The sequence below is a fragment of the Anolis carolinensis genome, chromosome 3 (genome assembly GCF_035594765.1).
Source record: "Anolis carolinensis isolate JA03-04 chromosome 3, rAnoCar3.1.pri, whole genome shotgun sequence".
Lineage (NCBI taxonomy): Eukaryota > Metazoa > Chordata > Lepidosauria > Squamata > Dactyloidae > Anolis > Anolis carolinensis.
In genome coordinates, this window is record NC_085843.1 from 197853109 (window position 1) to 197872954 (window position 19846).

At 39.6% G+C, this 19846-nt stretch overlaps 1 pseudogene; it reads right to left on the minus strand.

Annotated features, from left to right (window-relative positions):
• Nucleotides 1–14600: 14600 nt before the first annotated feature.
• On the minus strand, nt 14601–14710 carry LOC134298134 (U5 spliceosomal RNA; annotated as a pseudogene).
• Nucleotides 14711–19846: the final 5136 nt, after the last annotated feature.

Below are 19846 nucleotides of genomic sequence, written 5' to 3' on the forward strand. Positions count from 1 at the left end.
TCAACAAGATCATGAAATAGCAGCTATCTCAATAGGTACTTAGTATAGTTCAAAAACTCTTATGACTCTCTGTTCCCTCTAAGGCAGGGATCCCCGAGGTCATTTACTTGGCCCCCGCCCTCAGTTTTATAATATAATATATTGTATATACATATAATATTGATAATAATATTATAATGTAATACAATATAACACTAATAATACCGTATAATAATATTAATTACATATTCTATATTACATATAATATTACTAATAATATTACAGTATAGTGGTATAGTTCAATATAGTAATATATAATGCTAATATTGTGCTATGCTAATACTATAATATATTGTATGACCATGTAATTTGTAAGTCACTCTGAGTCCCCTTTGGGGTGAGAAAGGTGTGATACAAATGTAGTAAATAAATGCAATAAATAAATAATAAATAAATACATTTTAGACTTAGGCTCGTCCAAAGTCTGAAATGACTTGAAGGCACACAACAACAACAACAACAACAACAACAACAACAACAACCCTAATTAACTTGACTATCTCATTGGCCAGAAGCAGGCCCACACTTCCCATTGAAATCCTGATAAATGTATGTTGGGTTAAAATTGTCTTTATTTTTAAATATTGTATTGTTCTTTCATTGTTGTTGTTGTTGTTTTTGCACTACAAATAAGACATGTGCAGTGTGCATCGGAATTTGATTTGTTTTTGTTTTTTTTTCCAAATGATAATCCGGCCCCTCAACAGTCTGAAGGATTGTGGACCGGCCCTCGGCTTAAAAAGTTTGAGGACCCCTGCTCTAAGGGAACAGAGACTCAGTGTGGAAAACACAGTGTGGAAAATATGTCCCCACCTGGATTTTTACTTGGGCTGTCCAAATGACGCCCCACGTAAAAACGAATTCCTGAGGTAATTTGATAGTGGATTAGATCCAGGTCTTCCTGAAAAACCTGGTCTAACCCACTATGGCCGCTGTCTGGACTGCCCCTCACATATTCCAGGCCGAATCAGCTTGGAATACCAGAGAGGGCTCTAAACCCCCCCCCCCAAACCCCTCCCAAAAGGGCTTTAAAAATAAAGTTACTTATCTGACTGCCAGTAACTGCTGCCAGAGCTCTCCTGAAATGACGTGCCAGGAGAAGGGGGAGAGGAAAATCGCTCCTGGCCCCCTTGTTCCACTGGCGCTTCATTTCTACACATCAGGAGAGCTCCGGCAGTAATCTAATGGCTGTATATACTCGAGTATAAGCCTAGTTTTTCAGCCCTTTTTTAGGACTGAAAAAAAACCTCCTCAGCTTATACTCGGGTGAGGGTCCTGGTGGGCTTATATTCAGGTCGGCTTATACTCAAATATATGTGGCATATTTATTATTTTTCTCTATTATTATTGGTATTGTTACATTTATTATTTTACTCTATTAATTATTATTATTACATTTATTATTTTACTCTATTAACTATTATTATTACATTTAATATTTTACTCTATTATTGTTGTTACTTTTACATTTATTTTACTCTATTTTTATTATTATTAATGCATTTATTATTTTACTCTATTTATTATTACATTAAGGAGTCCCAGCGGCGAAGTGTGTTAAAGCACTGAGCTGCTGAACTTGCAGACCGAAAGGTCCCAGGTTCAAATCCCGGGAGCGGAGTGAGCGCCCGCTGTTGCTCCAGTTTCTGCCAACCTAGCAATTCAAAAACATGCCAATGTGAGTAGATCAGTAGGTAGGTACCGCTCCGGCAGGAAGGTAACGGCGCTCCATGCAGTCATGCCGACCACATGACTTTGGAGGTGTCTACGGACAATGCCGGCTCTTCGGCTTAGAAATGGAGATGAACACCAACCCCCAGAGTCAGACATGACTGGACTTAACGTCAGGGGAAACCTTTACCTTTACCTTATTATTACATTTATTATTTTACTGCATTTATTATTATTATTACATTTATTATTTCACTCTATTATTATTATTAAAAGGATACATAAGCACATTTACATTGAAGAAGATGAAAATAATGATTTCATCAGAGTTGAACAGTCATATCTTAAATTACAGTTTGATAGAAAGATTCAAAAACATTTAAATTACCGATGCCTCAATTAATGTAATTTTATTGGTATCTCGGCTTATACTGGAGTAAATGTTTTCCCAGTTTTTTGTGGTAAAATTAGGTGCCTTGGCTCATATTCGGGTTGGCTTATATTCAAGTATATACAGTAACTGTATTTTTCAAAGTCTTTTTTGGGGGGTGGTTTGGGTGTCTCAGTGTTCTCCCGGAAGGTACTGGGAAGACATCTAGAAACCTCCCGCAGAAAGCGCGGGCTTCTGGGACTAGTGTGTAAATCTTTCCACTGTGTGGAACCACCCAATGATTACTTAACAAAAAGCTTCAAATAAAATCCGTTTCCTTGGGATTATAATTCTGAACTCAGTTCATCCTCTGGTTTGTTTATAAATTCAATGAATGAATCTGTAGAGAGGTGCGATTATTAAAAAGCCAGCATTCCTGACTAAAGGCTCTTTTACAATACAGGCAGTCCCCAAGTTATGAACAACATGGGTTCTGTAGGTTTGTTCTTGAATTTGTATATAAGTCAGAACAGGTAAATCTTTTAGGTGTACCTCCAGCCAAAAATATACCAGTATATTGTTTAGCTTTGAATAGCATAGGGAAGGGTTAACATCCCTGTTTCGGCATTGACTTTATACCTTTGACGATCTTGGAGTTTGATCCTGCATTCTAGTCTTGTTTCCTGTGTTTTCCGTTTGACTCATGCCTTGGAATTAATCTTGTTTAGACTATTGTTGATACCCTGTTTCTCCTAAAATAAGACATCCCCAGAAAATAAGGCCTAGTAGAAGTTTTGCTGAATTGCTAAATATAAGGCCTCCCCCGAAAGTAAGACCTAGCAAGGTTTTTGTTTGGAAGCATGCCCAACGAACAGAACACCAGAGCATGCAGGATCGGTAAATGTACGTACTATAGAGTGTTGTACATGGAAATATTGGTAGTAACAAGACATTCTTGATAGGATTCACGGTTTGTCTGGTTATGCTGGTTTGTGATGACAACTACTATACAGTATATAATAAATGTTCGGTTTTTTTGTTCAACAATAAATGTGAATTCTTCTTCATGGAAAAATAAGACCTGAAAATAAGACCTAGTGCATCTTTGGGAGCAAAAATTAATAAAGACACTGTCTTATTTTCAGGGAAACACTGTACCTTTCTTGGGACTTACTTTGATATACAGTTTGGACTATGTTCTTTGAGTGACTTTTATAGACTCTTGCTTCAAGATTCTCAAATACTTTGCTCTTGTGGATTTAAACCCATTTTATTGACTCTGAACTTTGATCTTGCTATTGCTTGCATATAACCTTCAATAAACAGCTTGCTTTCTTATATTCTGGGGCTCCAGTGTGGTTTTGAGGTGCCTACGTAACCTGGGGTGCAAGAAGAAGAGCAGCCAGAATCTGCTAGACTTCGTCCCTCCTCACTACCACATCTTTTCCTTTGTGTTCTTTCTTTTTAGATTGTAAGCCCAAGGGCAGGAAACTTTTAAATGAACTGTCAAATGCTCTGGGAGGCTTTTTGGCTAAAGAGCAATGTATAAAAAATGCTCAAACAAACAAATAAGAGATACCTCCAGAAAAGTATGTGGAGTTCTATGGGTGTATTTGCACTACACAGATATATTAGTCTGCTGCCTCTTTCTGTCATGACTCCATCCTATTGTTGAGGCTAGGCTCCCTTTTGAGCCTCAGAAACCTGTTTCCCCAATAATGGATTCTGAGGAGAGAAGATGAGTACAAACAGACATTTATTTTGCAAAACAAAGGTACTGTCGAGCAGCATGAAGAGATAGAATACCACACGGGGATGCAACCTCCATTAGGTTTTTATACATTTTCCAGGGAAATTTCACACCTCTGTATTTTGTTGTTCTCAGCCCTGTTTGTCCTTTCATCTGGTCTTTTGTCATGCATGGTGCTTTTGATGAATTGTTTATCAAAACAGTTCAAGACAAATGTCCGGTTATAACCAATACAGTAGAGTCTCACTTATCCAACACTCGCTTATACAATGTTCTGGATTATCCAACACATTTTTGTAGACAATGTTTTCAATACATCAGGATATTTTGGTACTAAATTTGTAAATACAGTAATTACTACATAGCATTACCGTGTATTGAACTACTTTTTCTGTCAAATTTGTTGTATAACATGATGTTTTGATGCGTAATTTGTAAAATCATAACCTAATATGATGTTTAATAGGCTTTTCCTTAATCCCTCCTTATTATCCAACATATTCACTTATCCAACATTCTGCCGGCCCCGTTTATGTTGGGTAAGTGAGACTCTACTGTATTATCAATATACTATCTGGCCCTTTGAAGGCTCAATGTGGCCCAATCTATCAAAATGACAATTCCAACCCTTACATCTAAGGCGGTTTATTGCTCCTTGGTATTCCCAGACCCACCAATTGATGCGTTTTGCACCTCTAAGGAAGTGATGGTCTGTTTATTGATGTCATTTAGTGTTTGTGGCAAACTCTTCTTTTAACTGCCGTTTGTGTTACATATTTTTAAAGACACTAAAGCTATCTCCAATTGAGCTGTTAACTCCAGCTCCTGCCAACCTAGCAGTTCGAAAACATGCCAATGTGAGTAGATTAATAGGTACCACTCCGGCGGGAAGGTAACGGTGCTCCATGTAGTCATGCCGGCCACATGACCTTGGAGGTGCCTACGGACAACGCCGGCTCTTCGGCTTAGAAATGGAGATGAGCACCAACCCCCAGAGTCAGACATGACTGGACTTAACGTCGGGGAAAACCTTTACCTTTTTAAAAGATTTCTCCAATTGATTTCTAAGGCTAAAGCTATTTTCCTGATCAACCTATTGCTATTTATTAATCAAATTAGATCAGGTGTCCCTTGTTCACTAAAGCTATCTCCAGTTGATTTCTAAGACACTAAAGCTACCTCCAATTGATTTCTAAGGCTAAAGTTATTTTCCTGATCAAAGTATTGCTATTTATTAATCAAATTAGATCAGATATCCCTTGTTCCCTTCACTACAGAAGGATGGGATCTGCAGTTTAATGGGATACTTAGACTTTTCTTCTGGAGGGCTCTAATTTAGCTCAGGGGAGTAGACTAGAACTTACTAGCACAATTCTTAACTTGTATTCCATGAGACTCCGGCAGGTCCATGAAATTTCTCAGGAGATTCTTTGATCCTTTAAGAGGTTAAGTCCCACAACTCTGAAGCAAATTTGAAGTATCTCATGAGAAACACAAAAGCCAAGATTCTGTAAGAGGCAACCATCAAAGTTGAAGTGATATAACTGTCTGATGGAGATGCATCCCAGGACACAGACTGAACCCCAGAACACAGACAAAACAAAATGGTTTCAATGTTTAATTAATGTACTTTGGCTAAGCACTTTAGCATTTTAACTCCCATTTAACAATAAAGAAAGTTTAGTAGAAACAGGTAAAATCAATTTCTGAAATTTTGCATGAGTCCAGATGTGAAATATGATCAGCAGGAGGAAAAAGAGAGAGTAAACAAAGATCAGAGGGACAACAACCTTATATATTTCAAGAAAGAGTTTGGATGCAAATCTGAAAAAATGTAAGTAAGAGAATCAAAAAGACACTAGGCACACAATAATTTCAGAAACTTTTTCTGAATGAGCCTTAAGTCTGAATTGTTACCCGACCAGCTTGTATTTCCATTTCTTACATTTTTCAGTGCAGACATCATCATGTCTGCCTAAAGGTTATCATGGCTGATCTGCACAGCAAGATACTGGGAAAAGCACAGGAACATAAGTAGAAAAATTGGGGGAAAATACAATATTTTCTAGCTGGGATTGTCAAGCCAATTCCCCTAGCAGATGTTTTCTTTGCTTTTAAATGATAGTTTCTAGGTTGAGGGAAGATAAGCTGTTCTCCTCTCTGTTCCCTTTCTATTACTGAGAAAAGAAAAGAAAACACTTTTATTTAGATAGATGTGTGGCACTTAAATTGAATTGCTATAAAGAAGGCCTTTAATCCAGGTGGGTGCTGGATGTTTTTACTCACTGAGGAGTTTTTCCGTGCTTTTTTACACTGTTTTAGATTTTCATTAATTTGTTTTGCAGCGTTTAAATGTCCTTGCCTTTATGTACTGTTATTGTCATCTGCCTTGGGTCCCATGAGGAGAGGGATACAAATCTAATACATAACACCATAAATAATAATAAAGAGTTTCACTAGAGGCAGTTTCTCCTATCACACCGGAGCACTATGACAAACAGGTTGCATTCAGATGATTTTGACTTCTTTTAACAGAACACTCTTGCCCTCTGGCTATACAACCCTGAATTGGAGATTAGGTATGCTAATCATCATTAACAGTTTAAAGCTATGCATATGTTTCATTAGTATGCATGATATCCTCAAAAGTAACCTATTTACATATGTGCCTTCAAGTCACCTATCAACTCATTGTGACCCCATTAATTTCATAGGACTTTCTTTGGAAAGAATACTACAAGGAGGTTTTGCCAGTTCCTTTTCCTGAAATAGAACTCACAATGCAGGTCAGTATTATTACCTGCATGTTGCTCATATGGAGAGAGACACAAGCCACCTCAGGCAACCCAATGGGTTTGTAACTGGGAAATAGTTGGATAGCAGGACTTCCATGGTTCACACACCATACTCTTAATTCTGGCACAATCAGAAGACTAAATACAACATTTATTATCAGGAGCAACATTCAACATACTGAAAATTTCAGTTCCCAGACAGAGACACAAATGTTTCAGGAGTCAAAGAAATGACTAAGCAACGTAGAGCTCAAAATCACCTCACAGCAGTTATTGTTTGAGTCAGCTTATAATGCATTTGGATGGAGGACTTACTACAAAATAGGTAACATTTCCCCTGATAATTTCATTGTCTAATTTTATTTCAACTTTTTTTGCAAGATGCATGGGAGCCAAACAAGCCCCAGCCCTGTCTTAAGGTTCATCTACACAGGTCACAAGCCCCAAAGTGGACCAAGGAAAGTCCACCAAGGAAAACTTGGTGAAAGCTCTGGAACTTCCCCAAAGCCCTGCATTTCAGGGTGGTGTGAACACCCTGAATTTGAACCAGTCCAACTGGCCAGTACCACCATTCTGTTTTCTCTACACTTTGCAGTTTGTGGAAAGGGGGATGGCAGTTCCCTTTTTTGTCACCATGGCTCCTTGTTGTTGTCAGATGCCTTTGTTGATGTCAGCAAAAGCTTTTGTTGACATCAGGAGAGACGCCCAAGCAACAGTCAGGAGCTCTCTGGAGAATCACGAAATACACACCTAAGGGTACCTAAGGATTGAACAAGGACTCAATCCTGTCGCCACAGCAGGATGGAGACATGAAATTTAATTATCCTGGGGTCATTCTCGAGTATTGCCATTCTGGATCAGCCGTGCATTAAATGATCTGTGTAGGTGGCCCCTTACACCTGCCCTTTATATGATGATGAGATTGATCCCATACAGGCGAGATACATACAACTTTTATATATTAAGAAAATAGTGACAAGTCATTTGAAAATGGAATCATTTTTCATATTTTTTTTCTTACACAGACCACCTCTGTTTCAAAGAATGCATGTTTTCCCGTTTGTAAATCACTCATGGTTTTACATAGATATATCTCTCTGCTTTGAATCAGTGTTCTCAGGAGTTCTGTATGCTTGCTTGCTCTAAGGCAGCATTTTTCAACCTGGGGGTCAGTATTTTATGGTCATGGGGGTTCTGTGTGGGAAGTTTGCCCCAATTCTATCATTGGTGGGGTTCAAGGGGTTCTTTGGTTGTAGGTGAACTAGAAATCCCAGCAACTACAACTCCCAAATGTCAATGTCTATTTTCCCCAAACCCCACCAGTATTCAGATTTGGGCATATTGAGTATTTGTGCCAAGATTGGTCTGGATCTATCATTGTTTGAGTACACAGTGCTCTCTGGATGTAAGTGAACTACAATTCCAAAATTCAAGGTCAATGCCCACCAAACCCTTCCAGTATTTCCTGTTGGTCATGGGATTTCTGTGTGCCAAGTTTGGTTCAATTCCATTGTTGGTGAAGTTCAGAATGCTTTTTGATTGTAGGTGATCTATAAATCGCAGCAACTACAACTCCCAAATGACAAAATCATTCCCTACCTACCCCCAACCCCACCAATATTCAAATGTGGACGTATCAGGTATTTGTGCCAAATTTGGTCCGGTGAATGAAAATACATCCTGCATATCAGATATTTACATTACGATTCATAACAGTAGCAAAATGACAGTTATGAAGTAGCAATGAAAATAATTGTATGACTGGAGATCACCGGAAAATGAGGAACTGTATTAAAGGGTCGCAGCATTAGGAAGGTTGAGAACCACTGCTCTAAGGGATTTCTCATTATTACAAGAATAATTAAAATTGGATTTATGAAGAGCCAAGCTTCACTAGGTAGATGAGAGAATGAGAGAGCATCATAAGGCAGAAAGCTGCACAGAACAAGGAGATAACTTTCCAGTGATTGTTATGTAGTGCTATTTATTGGTTTGCCATGAACTGAAGGAAATTTATTGCACCTAGAATAACTTGCTGTTTTGAGTTTGTAGATCTTCATTACAGTGAAAAGAGCTATCACAAGCTAGCTAGTGAGTGATTAAAGACTTAAACAAGAGAGCATCAGTGTTCTTTGAAAACCAGAAATCTATCTTCCCTCCCTTTGGAAGGTAATAAGTATAAAGTGATGGAAAGGCAGAAAAACTAGGAATATCAGGGGCAGATAAAGAACTAGATAAGAACTCTTATTAGGAGTAGTGAGGTTAGTTGTTCAGATTGCTGTTTGGAGGGGAAGGCCTCTGCTTTATTCCAGCAGACTCTATTTGAATATTTCTAAATAAATAGAACACAAGAATACGATAAGGTGTCAATACTGTCTATAATTGGGATGAAATTCCAAGCAAAATCCTAAGCATCTTTGCTTAGATTTCATTTACATCTGACAAAAATGTGACTTTCTAATAGATCATGCATAGGATTTCTTGGATAGATCTCTGGTCTTCTTAGCATTCAGGGAATTAAAAGCATTTAACAGGGAGGAGAACCTCAGGGTTCCCTGGGCTCCCCTTCCCATCATTTTTAGGGCTATCAGGATGAAAATGGCCATAGATTAGAGCATCTGGGAAGAGAAATCTGCCTGTGCAGCTTCATGGCTGCATGCATTACAATGGCCAAAGATTAGAAGGGTGAGAAAATATAAAAATTGGAAGGATAAATTGTGGGATTATGCACTGATGGCCAAGATTTCTAGCAATTTGAAATATGAAAATCATGAAAATTTTGAAAGAAACTGGAAGCTGGCCTTAGCATACATAACAGGAGATCTTAAGAAATAAAGACAAGAGGAATTTATTGAGCTAGAAATACAGAGCGTTAAACAAAATGTGTACAAACTCCTCGAGTTTCAGTGACAGAATTTAAGATGGTAGGTGGCACTGGGGGTGGGTTGTGGGGTTACTGTATTGTGGGTGGTGGGTTGTCTATGTATGTGTATATGTTTGTAATGTATATTGTAGATGTATTACAATTTTAAAATGAAATAAAACATTTAAATTTTTTTAAAAAGGATGAAAATGGCCACACTTGGAATACACATCTACCACTGTTATCCCACCAGGTTTCATAACATTTCGGTCATCCCCTGATTTTTAGGAATTTATTTTCTTTATAGAAATAAAATGTCCTTATAAAAGGTAAGGGTTTTCCCCTGACGTTAAGTCCAGTCATGTCTGACTCTGGGGGTTGGTGCTCATCTCCATTTCTAAGCCGAAGAGCCGGCGTTGTCCATAGACACCTCCAAGGTCATGTGGCTGGCATGACTGCATGGAGCGCTGTTAACTTCCCGCCGGAGCAGTACCTATTAATCTACTCACATTTGCATGTTTTCGAACTGCTAAGTTGGCAGAAGCTGGAGCTAACAGCGGGCGCTCACTCCGCTCCCGGGATTTGAACCTGCGACCTTTCGGTCTGCAAGTTCAGCAGCTCAGTGCTTTAACACACTTCGCCACCGGGGCTCCTAAATCTATATATATAAAAGAGTGATGGCATCAGGGCAACCCACAAAACAACAAAACTACAGGCCGCCCAACCTCGAAATTTGACAACACAACCCATCATCCACGGCTCCAGTAAGATACAACAAAAAGAAAAGAAAAATAAAGTCCTAATTAGAGGGAGAGCAATAATTGTTTTTATCCAATTGCTGCCAGTTTAGAGGGCTAATCTCTGCCCACTTCGTCTCCGAGCAACCAATTCAGCCAAGGGACAGCCAGGGTTCAGTTAGGGGACAGGCAGATTTAGGCCTCACTTACGCTTCTTCCACAGATTATCTAATTTGCACTGGATTATATGGCAGTGTAGGCTCAAGGCCCTTCCACACAGCTATATAACCCATTTATAATAATATATTATCTGCTTTGCACTGGATTATCTTGACTCCACACTACCATATAATCCACTTCAGTGTCCATTTTATACAGCTGTGAAGAAAGGACCTCATATAATCCAGTTCTAAGCAAATAATATAAGATTATCAATATGCAGTAGAGTCTCACTTATCCAACATAAACAGGCCGGCAGGATAAGTGAATATGTTGGATAATAAGAAGGGATTTAGGAAAAGCCAATTAAACATCAAATTAGGTAATCGTTATACAAATTAAGCATCATATTATACAACAAATTTGGTGGAAAAAGTAGTTCAATGCTCAGTAATGCTATGTTGTAATTACAGTAGAGTCTCACTTATCCAACACTCGCTTATCTAATGTTCTGGATTAGCCAACGCATATTTGTAGTCAATGTTTTCAATATATTGTGATATTTTGGTGCTAAATTCATAAATACAGTAATTACTACATAGCATTACTGCGTATTGAACCACTTTTTCCACCAAATTTGTTGTCTAACATGATGTTTTGGTGCTTCATTTGTAAAATCATAACCTAATTTGATGTTTAATAGGCTTTTCCTTAATGCCTCCTTATTATCCAACATAATCGCTTATCCAACATTCTGCCGGCCCATTTATGTTGGATAAGTGAGACTCTACTGTACTGTATTTACAAATTTACCACTAAAATATCACAATGAATTTAAAACACTGACTACAAAAACATTGCTTATGAAAAGGCAGACTGCGTTGGATAATCCAGAACATTGTATAAGCGAATGTTGGATAAGTGAGATTCTACTTTAATATGAAATAATTACTGGGATAGAATAATGCAGAACAATATAATCTCTACAACCAGGACAGTAAATAAAGACCAACAGTCTGAAAGCAGGAAAATTGGAAATTCCACAAAGGAAACAATCAGGGCCAGCTAACACCTCCCAAGAAAGGATTCTTCCAGAAAGGAAGCTGAGAAGGGAGTGAAGCACTGTGTATTACCAAAGTCATTATTATTACTATCATTACTATTATTATTATTATTATTATTATTATTATTATTATTATTATTATTGTGTTGCGGTCAACCGTGAAAATGAATACAATCTGGTTCCAAGTATTCAAAAACACTAAAATCAGAATATATAAAAATTAATGTGGTATAATAAAACAGAACAATACAATCTCTAAAATCAGAACACTAAATAAAGAACAACACTCTGAAAACAGGGGAATTCCACACAGGAAACAATCAGGGCCAGCTAACACCTCCCAACAAAATATTCCCATCATCAAAGTCTGGCAAATGCTCTGTTTTCTCAGGGCCACAGACAGTAGAAGCACATAAAATATCGCAAACAACACCACTCTGAAAACAAGGGAATTACAAACAGGAAACAATCAGGGCCAGCTAACACCTCCCAACAAAAAATTCACTCGGGGAGGAAACAGCCAGGCTTTAAAGCTGCAAGGCCATTACATCCTAATCATTTTTCCTAATTGCAGCATTCATACTTGCCTCCAACAGACAAAAAAAACCAATCAGAAATATTGTATATTCACAACCTTTAGGAAATAATATCCCTTGACGGCGCAGTGTGTTAAAGCGCTGAGCTGCTGAACTTCTGAACTGAAAGGCCGCAAGTTTGAATTGGGGGAGCGGAGAGAGCCCCCACTGTTAGCCCCAGCTTCTGCCAACCCAGAAGTTCGAAAACATGCAAATGTGAGTGCATCAATAGGTACTGCTCCGGCAGGAAGGTAACGCTGCTCCATGCAGTCATCCCACATGACCTTGGAGGAGTCTACGGACAACGCCGGCTCTTCGGCTTAGAAATGGAGATGAGCACCAACCTCCAGAGTCGGACACGACTAGACTTAACGTCAGGGGAAAATCTTTACCCTTTACCTTAACTACCACCAATTCCTCAATACTTTATTTCCCATACCACCAGACTTCGCCACAGCAACGCGTGGCCGGGCACAGCTAGTGTCCCTATAAAATTCCCAAAAAGGTATTCCTGCTGGCTCTGCCCTGTAACTCCTCCAAGAGCAGCAGCAGGGCACCATTCTTTCCTGTCAAATGTCAAAGATGCAGACCTCCACATCACACAGCCTACTATTACACTTTCTTTACTAATAAAAAATAGCAACTTCTTCCAAAGCTTTTGCATTTCTTGTTCTCCCAACATACTGGAAGAGGCCAGCAACCCACCATCCACAAGCAAGGAAGCAGCATGTCCCCTTATTAGAAAAACACTCCAGTATGATTCACTGGAAAAATAACATTTTCGAAATGTTTTTTCCATGTCTGGAAAAATAATGCTTTTGGAGCATATTATTTTATTTTAATTCTTAGTGGTTCAGAGCAGATAATCAGCTTTACTGGTTTGGAAAGGCAAGGCAGCAGCAGCTCCAAACAAGGGCAATGGAGGGGCTCAGGGACAAGGGAAGAAGGATGACTTCAGGTCAGGCAGGTAAGCAGCTTTATTTATTCATTTCGTGTCAAAAGCATTTCATAATAAATAAGTTTAAAAGTGATTAAATAAAGGAATCACAAACATCTAAATAGTTTTAGACCAAAAGTGGGCAACAGCAATTGTATTGTCCGTAGCTTTAAACAACTCCTCCTCCGTGCAAGCAGCTGACAACTGGAGAAGATGGGGACTGGGGCGGCTGGATGCGGATGGCTGATTGCTTGCATGAATAGGCAGGTTTTTTGTGGTTTTTTAAATTAAAAGTTACTCCTGAAGGTACAATTCTTATGAATATAAATAATAATAACAATAATCTCTTATCTCCTGACAGAAGAGATTGGAGTTAGATTAGAGAGAGATGATGAGTTCGGTTGACAAAACTTCCACAGAAGCCCAATAGTTTTCTTATTTTAGGCAACAGCCAAATTATTATCATTAAATGAAATAAAGAAGGTAGAGAGCACAGAGAGAAATATAATAAAAGAACAGAGAGCACCTGTGATAAGATTGCAAAGGAAAGAAATAACTCGGTATTGGTAGTAGGTTTAGGTAGGTAGATACTAATTAGGTAGTTTTTCTGAGAATGAGAGTGCTGTTTCCTGGAAGTCTTATTATTATTAATAGTAATCTTGTAAAAGTACTTTCTGAAAGAGAGGAAGGAGGAGAAAAATATAAGGAGAGCAGTGAAGAAGCTAAAGACTTTAGTAAAGGCTAAAAGGCGACTCAAAGCTCAGAGCCACCCTAAAAGAAAAGCACACCCATCCACAAGTCCCCAAATGTCATGCACCCACTAACCCAAACTTTCCAACTCCCAGTCCTTAAATAAAAAATCAAGAAAATCAAGAAAAATCTAGGAAAATCAAAAAATAAAATTAGATTCAATGAGCCATGGCAAAAGCTACAGCTGTGAGCGAGCAAGCGACAAGGCAATTTGACTACAGTGATCAAAACACCTCTCTCTAGAGCCAGGAGAAATGGAAGTGCTCACCCCATTAAATAGACACAGCTTGTGTAAGACTTCTATTCTGATTGGTCCAACAGACAGAACTCACAGGGAAACTTTGTGTGAGCACATGGCAGACTCTCTGCGCACTGCACGATCACAGTAGAAACCAAAGATAGCTATCAACAGCAGCCTCGTTTCTGTCGAAAAGCATGGCGGTGGAGCCTTTGCCATCATGGGCATCCAAAAAAGTCAAAACAGCCAAAGGCAAACGACCAAAATGAATCAGTGCACAAGCCTACCCAAAAGGGCCTAAATCCCATCTTATCTTGGAAACTAAACAGGATTGATTTTAGGTAAAGGTAAAGGTTTCCCCTGACATTAAGTCCAGTCGGTCCGACTCTGGGGGTTGGTGCCCATCTCCATTTCTAAGCCAAAGAGCCGGCGTTGTCTGTAGACACCTTCAAGGTTATGTGGCCAGCATGACTGCATGGAGCACCGTTACCTTCCCGCTGGAGCGGTACCTATTAATCTACTCACATTGGCATGTTTTCGAACTGCTAGGTTGGCAGAAGCTGGGGCTAACAGCGGGCGCTCATTCCGCTCCCTGGATTTGAACCTGTGACCTTTTGGTCTGCAAGTTCAACAGCTCAGCGCTTTAACACGCTGCTCCACCAGAGGCCCCCAAAATTTGAGAAAAACTCATAAATGTCCCTCTCCATGAAAATCTTTAGTAAAAGGCGAAAGATGTATACGATCTGAAGAGAAACCAGATTTTAGGGCTCCCTTAATTTTAAAAAAACCTTGCAGAGTGTACCTCTAGATAGGACAACAGAGAGAGAGCTTTCAGACTAAGCAGGAATGATGGGAAGGATGTACGTGCTTTCTGGCAGGCATATTAACTGCAAATTCATTGAAGAGAGGAAGAAAAAGAGCTTTAAGGGGATTGCACTGTTGTTAAATCTTAGAAAACTTGTCTAACTGGAGGCAGCAAAGGAACAAAAGGTGTGTGTACATGATGGGAGGCAGCATGCATCCAACCACTTTCAACTCTTTCTTTTCACAACACTGTGTGCCAGCAGCCTTCTTTAGGAGCATTCGTAGGTAGCAAACATTTTGTGTCATGGCAGATGGTGTGCCTGTTTGTTTTATAAAAGGGAAGTTTGCCTTGTCTTGGGAAATGAAAGGAAGTTATCTCTGGTTTAAGAAAACCGACACCTGTGTCCATCCAATTACAGACAGCTTTGCCAGATGTCCAGCTGCTGCCACACTCAATCCCGACTGCTCTAAGCCACTTATGGATGTTTGCTGTTCTAAACAAAGTGTACCCTCTTGTCCTATGGATTGCTGCTTCTGTTGCTCTTCTGTTCACCAGACAGGAGAAAGCCAACCAAAAAGAAGGAAACAAAAAAGAGCATGTATATCCTTTTATTTTGCTTCCCTTGTAACCAGCAAACATGGCTCATCATTCTAGGTTCCTGTTAAGGGGTAGAAAAGGTGTTTCTCCTCTAAATTTCCACCTCTTATGTATAGCTATAAAAATAATGTACAGGACAAACCGTTCTCTGGCTATTGGCCATATGAATTGTGGCTAGTTAGCCCACTTCCTGTTGTGACTCAGCCTTTGTGTGATTCTGATGAGGATTCTGGGATGCAGTTTCAAGATGATGGGGTTCAGGTTCAGGATGAGTTTCATGATAACTCTGATGAGAATTATGGGATTCAGGTGCCATGTGTTCCTGCTGTGGGAGATGAGGAGCAGGGAGGCTTTCCTGTAACACTCCTAAGCGGCGCGAACACTGGGAACCAACACAGAAGCCAATAACAATATAATATCTTTATTAAAGCAATTAAAGTTCCAAATGAAAATAAGCAGTAAGGTAGAAGTAGCAATTGACCTTCCAGGAAAGATCAATTTTAGTCCAATAATATAAAGTCTTAGAGTTCAAAAAATCCAAATCCGAAACACACTCAAACTCCATCTGAGTTTTGAGTGGGGAAAAGAGCAAGGAGCAAGAAGAGTCCTTTAGAGAAATGTTCCAAACAGGGATTCAAGGCAAGGCAAACTGGAAGTTCAGGAGCTGAAACGCAGTCCCAACATGGCAAGAAGGTAAACCAACACCCTGTCTACTCCAGAGTAAGTGCACCGTCAGGCCGCTTGGAAAATCAGGAACAAGAGACCACGATGCTTCTTCGTCAAAAGTTAAGTTGACACCGCACAGAAGATTCTCAGCACACAACTTTTAATGAAGTTCATAGCTCCCCCAAAACAGGTGTTAAACTCCCCAAAACTTCCCAAGAGAATTGAGCCTCCAAAACATCATGCCAGGTGCCTGCCTCCCTAATTCTTCCCAAGAGAACTGGGTTCAGCCACAATCACCTCGCTCTGCTAATCTGGCACTTCTTCATAAACCTTGCCTTTGAGAGCAATCTGTTTTCAAGAAAGCCCTTCTATCAAACTGTAACCCCTCGGGAGAGCCGGGAAGAGCCGGCACCTTCTCAAGGGCGTCCCTAATTGGCTCTGGTACGGAAATGTCAACAGGAGGCATCTGGAAAGGAATTGAATCTTGCTCACTTGGGAAAAAACCCAAGTCCTCTTCAGTTTGGTCAGCAATGGTCAGGGGCCAAAGGTGCCTGAGACATCACATTTCCCACGGGAAGAAATGATGTTGTTAATGATGATGGTTTTCAGGTGCAAGAAGTAGAAATGGAGAGCAGCTCCCAGCCTCAGCCTGATAACACTAACGGGCCCTGTGGCCTTGAACTAGATCGGGCTAGTCGTTTGGAATTTCAGGGGTCGCGCAGAAGTCTCAGAATAGCAAATAAGAGGAAGGTCAAAGGTCAAAGAAATGCCTTCATGTTATGCTATTAAAACAGTCTGCTGAGAGGGAAATCTTCGTCAAAGCAATTTCCTCACTTGAATCAAGAACCAAGACTGCTCTCCTGTGTTATCTTGTAGCCTGGATGTATCCTCGTTTCTGGGACTTTGGCTTCGTTTTAAGGACCTTGTTTCATGCCTAATGTTTCTATGGATTTGTTTCTTACAGCCTTATTTTTGTAACTATCTTTTGGAACCAAACTTTTACCTTTTATGATCTATCTTTTCCTTATTTCCTAATAAACTACAAAAGGCTACATTCTGTGTGCAACCTGGTGTCTTTAGCAAGGTGAAGCTAGCCTGAGGTGCGACGCTTCCAGAATTCCCAGTGAAGTGAACTATATCTCAACCAGCAACCCTCCCTTGAAGGCTGTATTTCCAGAGAAAACAAGAACCTCCAGTGCTGGAAAACTACTGTAAATATGAAGGAACTGACTCACTCTGTCCATACTGACAGAGATTTAGCACAAGATCATGAAACTCAAAACATGATTCAGGGACAACTATGACACACAGTGAAATATCCATAAACAAGCGTCTCTCAGTCAAGGGAAGAAGGGAGAAAGAGCAGAGATGGAGAAAGATGTTAATAAAGTCATGGATGACAAAGTGGGCCAAGCAAGACAAACTAGTAAATTTACCCCATCACACATTCCTTGCATGGAACCCAATGATAACTAGGGTTTTTGGTAGATGAAGCTTGCATACCTTTCTCCTCCCTGTCTGTAAACAACACATTTTTAAAATAATGTGTACTGCCTTTCATGACACCCCGCATCTGTTACATGAAGCCGCCAACTCACTCCCCCTAATGCTAGAGCCAGCCCTTACAGAGATGATGACACTGTAGGATTAGGATGTGCAATTTCCCTTATTACTATGCTCTCCAGCTGTTACTTGCTCTATAGACTAAACAGGTATCACCATACTGTGCCTCGTCTATCACTTGTATTACCAAAGGAAAAAAATATATAACTAGTCATTTCACACAGCGTTGTGAAATAGCAGTCACAGAAACTCACATAACTGTTATCATTTGATGAAAAGTCTTGTCAAAACATATCCATATATATTGATTGTGGCCATGCCTTTACTGATAACTAGAGCTTTCATAATTCGATATATCATGAGATGACATGTCTCATTGGAAAAGAGGACAATGCTGTGAAAAGTGACAGAACAGTAAGAAAAAAGAAAGACCATATTACAGATGGATCGATTTGATGAAGAAAATCATACCCCTAATTTTGCAAGACCTGAGCAAGGCCGTTGACATCTGAGATTCATGGCTTTTTAAAAAAAGTTTGTAGGATCCCCATGAGCTGCATCTGACTTAACAACAAATAACAACAATGATGCCTCCAGTTTGAGTTTCCACAAGAGGCCTTTCACGTCAATTTTTGGTGCTTAAAGGCTCACAGATTCAGCAAACCTGAGGTCCCTAGTGAAGGTCTGGAATTCTTTACCTCTGTTCAGAAGCAATTCAGGACGTTTCAGACTTTGAGATCATCTTTCCCTGGAGAAGATCATTTTCAGGACAAACTGAACTAATACATTTCCTCTCCCACAGCCACCTTTTTCCTGTTTTCGTGCTATCTCTTTTTCCATTCACTCGCTTTCATCAATCATTGCAATTGTGCCAGTCAACCCCTTTCCATTGTGCTGTCGCTTTTGTTTTTCAGTACACCTTTATCTTTAAAGTCCCTTCCCCTCTGTCAGATAGTGCTTGTCTGCCACCTGACCTCATTTCACTCTTGGGCTGCCACAAGATACTTACGTATTGCCTGTCTCATATCCAAACACCTGCTTGCATGTTTTGTTCTCATTGAATCGGGATTTTGTCTCTTTTGCCTTTGTGTCAAACCCATTTCAATTTTTGCCTTCAATTCTGTGAGGCTTCTTTTCTACTCGCAACATGGATCTCCCATAGGTCCGCAGGGAAGGCTAACCTGATATTTATGTTAATATAACAGAGTTGGGATTTTGCAGAGCTCACAATTTGCTTGTGACTTGGGTAAAATGAACTTCTTATTGATTCAAATGTATGAAACACTTTCGTATAGTATTGCTTGCCTGTATATTTAAGTGCCTCGTTGCCCAGGTAACTTTGATTGCTTTCTTTTTAAAATCTAGGCATTTTTCAAATGCAGGTTTTAAAACATCAGTATGGAATCCATAACATCACAAGGCTGAATAAGCATGAAACTTCTCTAGCACAGTGACAGAGTCCTTCATCTAAAAGTGGGGAAGAAGATAAATGTAGCAATAAAACGTTATTTGGGTTTCTATGAGACTTCCCTAAGCCCCAGTCAAGGCTTCCAGTTTATGCTTTACATTTTGCCCTTGGGTACAAAATACTTGCTTAAACTGTACGTGTACAGTTATGAACAGCATGCAGGCATTTATTTAGTCACATTTCTTCACAATAAACCAAGCAGCCATGTTTGAATTAGGACTAAAGCTACTACAAGCCTTACTTACGATTTGCTTGATACAAAGACTGACATAAGTCCCTAGCATCTTTATGGATTATTAATAGCTGCGTTAGTGGATGCTATTAGTTATAACAAAGAAAGTTTACATGTTCTTTATCTGTTAAGAACCCAGTTTTGCTCACAGCACTTAGTTGAATGAGATCCTGGAATAACAGGGCCCACCCATATTGCCCCAGGGCCAAAACAGATTCTAGAGTGAGACTAAAGCATAGATAGGGGTTGTTGTGTGTTTTCCGGGCTGTATGGCCATGTTCCAGAAGTATTCTCTCCTGAAGTTTCACCCACATCTATGGCAGGCATCCTCACAACCTTTGAGGATGCTTGCCATAGATGTGGGTGAAACGTCAGGAGAGAATACTTCTGGAACATGGCCATACAGCCCGGAAAACACACAACCCCCCTGTGATTCTGGCCATGAGAGTCTTCAACAAAGCATAGATATTTTCTCAAAGTTTGAGAAACCAAGAACTATACAAAGAAAGCTTTGCCATGCAAACATAAACCCATGTGTATCTCCTAGAATTTGTGGAAACAGCAAAAA